The sequence below is a fragment of the Pinus tabuliformis genome, chromosome 6 (assembly GCF_031772625.1).
Source record: "Pinus tabuliformis cultivar Carrire ecotype Pingquan chromosome 6, CPIR1, whole genome shotgun sequence".
Taxonomy (NCBI): Eukaryota; Viridiplantae; Streptophyta; class Pinopsida; order Pinales; family Pinaceae; genus Pinus; species Pinus tabuliformis.
In genome coordinates, this window is record NC_142292.1 from 821,694,018 (window position 1) to 821,698,508 (window position 4,491).

Consider the following 4,491-nt stretch of genomic DNA (forward strand, 5'->3'; position numbering starts at 1 on the left):
TGGAAAAATGATTCGTTATGGTACAAAGATCGCTTATACCTCTGTAAGAATTCCCAGCTAAAACAAAAGATTCTTATGGAATTGCACACTTCTCCCTTAGGAGGGCACTCAGGATTTTTAAAAACTTACCACAGGGTTAAGAAGGAATTTTTTTGGGATGGCCTTAAATCAGATATTCAAAAGTTTGTGGCGGAATGTTTGGTTTGCCAACAAAATAAAGTTGAAACAATTAAGACACCGGGTCTATTACAACCTTTATCCATTCCAAGCCAACGTTGGGAGGAGGTTTCAATGGATTTTATCACAGGTTTACCCAAGTCTGAGGGAAAGAGTGTCATCATGGTGGTAGTTGACAGACTTACCAAGTATGCACACTTTTGTGCATTATCACATCCATTTAAAGCCAGTACAGTTTCTACTGCATTTATGGAAACAGTTCAAAAGCTACATGGAAACCCAAAGATTATTGTAAGTGACAGAGATCCCATTTTCACTGGAAATTTTTGGACAGAATTATTTTCTTGTCTTGGTACTCAGTTAGCTCATAGCTCATCTTATCATCCTCAATCTGATGGGCAAACTGAGATAGTAAACAAATGTTTGGAAGGATATCTTCGTTGCTTTGTATCTGATAAACAGACACAATGGGTCAAATGGTTGCCTCTGGCTGAATGGTGGTATAACACTTCCTTCCATACAGCAACAAAAATGACCCCATTTATGGCACTTTATGGGTATCAACCACCATCCATCACATCATATTTAAGAGAAAATTCTAAGGTTCAGGCAGTGGAACATCACATCGAACATCAACAACAAGTCCTCCAACTCTTAAAGGATAACCTCGTGTTGGCACAAAATAGAATGAAACAACAGGCAGATCAACATCGCAGTGAAAGAAGTTTTGATGTAGGTGATTGGGTATTCCTACGGCTACAACCATATAAGCAAATGTCCCTAAAGCAAGCTAAGAAGGATAATAAATTATCACCAAAGTATTATGGTCCGTACAAGGTGTTGCAAAAGATTGGTACTATGGCATACAAATTGGAGCTTCCTGCAGCTTCTCGATTGCACCCAGTTTTCCATGTTTCATGTTTAAAGAAGGTTATAGGCGACAAGCTCCCAGTTCAAACAATATTGCCAGAACTTGACGAGGAAGGAAAAATTATATTGGAACCGGAAGCAGTCACAGAAACAAGAACTCGACAGCTACGAAATCGATCAATTTCAGAGTATCTTATCAAGTGGAAGAACTTATCCGCTGAAGATTCCACATGGGAGGATGAGAATTTTATGCAGAAGTATCCAGAACTACTCAAGCGTTGAGGACAACACTTTTTTGAAGGAGAGGGGCATGTTGGGTCCCTATAATACTAGTGATTACCCCATTACTATTGTAGTTATACCCCTTATTTATATTGTTGTGCCCCTATTACCCCCATATTGTTATTTCTGTGCCCCATAGAATCCCTCTATTGTTATTTTTGTGGCTTTATATTATTATTGTTAGGTCGGCTGGATTATATTGTGACTCCTTAGACTCCTATATATAGAAAGGAAGTTTTATCATTTGTATCATCCAAGAATTGTTCATTTATGTAATGTAAAGGAGGTTGCCCCCTCAAAGAGGCTGAATTCTAAGGTGTTGATCTATCTTTTCTATCTTTTCTTGAGCTGGTTTCATAACAAGAACCTTGAGGAATTTCAAAAATTGAATATAAGGGTAAATGATAATCCAGAGGAGCATGGGATTGATTTGTTCATAGGGACTTTAAAGGATAAAATCCAACATGAGGTTCACCTTTGGGAACCTAATTTATTGAAAAAGGCATTCAGGATGGCAAGAAAAATTGAAAGAAAATTTATGGCAACAAGGAAGCCTACCACTCACAACTATAAAGATGGAAGTGTTGTTGCCCCTAGCCTTCCACAACCTACAAGGTTGACACCACAACAATTGGAAGAAAAAAGAGAAAAAGGTATTTTTTATATTTTTCATAGAAACTACACTAAATGTCATAAGTGTGCCGAGAAGAAATTATTTTACATGGATTGTGAAGAGGAATAAGAAAAGGAACAAGAAACATCAAAAGAAGAAGATATACACTAGGAACCAACCCTAGAGAAAGAAGAAATGAATCTAACAATATATTGTAATGCATTGGCATGAATTACCACTCCTCAAACTCTCAAGATAGAAGGACATATCAAGAAGAAAAAGGTAATAATGTTGATTGATTTGGGTAGTACCCATAATTTTATTCATTGTAAGATAGCCAAGGAATTAAATTTCTTCCTATATCCAACAACAAAGTGTCAAGTGATGGTTGCAAATGGACGAACCATAAATTTCTCTCGAAAGTGCCATAATATCAAGTTATCCATGGGAGAATATGTATTTAATAGTCCAATTCTTTCCATTCCTATCGGTGGTGTTGATGTTGTACTCGGAGTCTAGTGGCTACAATCTTTGGGTACAATAAATTTTAATTTTCAAGAACTTTTCTTGAATTTTTTTTGGAAGGAAAGGAAATTGAATTAAGGGGTATCACAGGGAAACCGAGAGAGATAATCATCTCTAATGTCATGGCAAAGATTCTAAAGAAATAAAAAATGGGCATAATTGCACAATTATGTTCACTAGAGGTTCCCACATTGAAATCATCTATTTCTCCAAGCCTCCAAAATGTTTTGGACAATCATTCCAAGATATTTGAGACTCCCAAAGGCCTCCCACCTATTTGTGATCATGATCATGATATTCATTTGGTTCCAAGAATTGTTCCTCCAAATATTAGGCCTTACATATATCCTTATGCCCAAAAGAGAAAAATTTAACATATGGTTGCAGAAATGATAGAGGTTGGTATAATTCAACCTATTCAAAGTTCTTTCTTCGCTCCAGTAGTATTGGTACACAAGAAGTATGGATCATGGCGCATGTGTCCAGATTATACGAAGCTCAACAATCTCACTATTAGAGATAAATTACCCATTCGAGGGATTGATGAATTATTGGATGAATTATGCGGCCATTGAGCCCTATCCCGGCAGAGTTGAGGTTCCAAAGGACCAAAGGAACGAAGGTCAAAGGACCAAAGGGCCAAGGGGATGAAGGACCAAAGTAGAGGTGTAGGTCGAAAGACCAAAGTGTCAGTGTAGGTCGAAGGATCGAAGGGTCGAAGGCTCAGGTGTTTGAAGGTAGGCCGAAGTATCAGGTGGTAGGCCGAAGGCTCAGTTGTTGGAAGGTAGGCCAAAGGCTCAGGTGTTAGGCCGAAGGCTCAGTTGTTGGAAGGTGGGGTGTTGGGGCCGCATCAAGGAGGGGTCTCCCCTCAAGGAGGGGCCCCATCTTACTATATGATGTATTATGGCCCCATCAACGAGGGGTATCCCATTAAGGAGGGGCCCCATCTTACTATATGATGTATTATGGCCCCATCAACGAGGGGTATCCCATTAAGGAGGGGCCCCATCTTACTATATGATGCATTGGGGCCCCATCAAGGAGGGGCCCCATCTTACTATTTGATGCATTTTGGCCCAATCCCAACGTTTTGGTGGCAGTTTTGGGCAAGTGTGGGGCTTGCCCAAAAATGCCACCCACAAGCTGGGATTGGGCCAAAATGCATCATATATTAAGATGGGGCCAAAATGCATCATATAGTAAGATGGGGCCCCTCCTTGAGGGGAGACCCCTCCTTGATGCGGCCACTCCTTGAGGGAAGACCCCTCCTTGATGGGACCCCATCACCCCACCTTCCAACAACTAAGCCTTTGGCCTAACACTTGAGCCTTCAACCTACCTTCCAACAACTAAGCCTTCGGCCTACCTTCCAACACCTGAGCCTTCAACCCTTTGGTTCTTCTACCTACATTGACACTTTAGTCTTTCGACCTACACCGACACTTTGGTATTTCAACCTACAGTGACACTTTGGTCCTTCAGCCCCTTGGCCCTTTGGTCCTCTGACCTTCTGTCCTTTGGTCCTTTGGACCCTCAACTCCGTCGGGACAGGGCTCAATTGGAGGGGTATGTACTTCACCAAGTTGGATCTTTGTTCGGGATATTAGCAAATCAGAATGAAGACTAACGACATTTCGAAAAGACCATTTAGAACTCATGCGGGTCATTATGAATTCTTGGTCATGCCTTTTGGCCTTATTAATGCACCTTCTACATTTCAAGGTTTGATGAATTCCATTTTCAAACCCTTCCTTGGAAAATTTTTGTTAGTATTTTTTGATGATATACTAATTATATCAAGTCTTGGAATGATCATGCTCAACATGTTGAGAGGGTGCTGAAACTATTGGAGGAGAAAAAATTATATGAAAAAAGTTCCAAATGTTTCTTTGGAGTATAGGAGGTCGAATATCTAGGTCATATTCCATCTCATGAAGGTGTTAAGGTAGACCCTAACAAAATTAAAGCCATTAAGGAATGGAAAATTCCCACATCCATAAAGCATCTTTGAGGATTTATCGGGT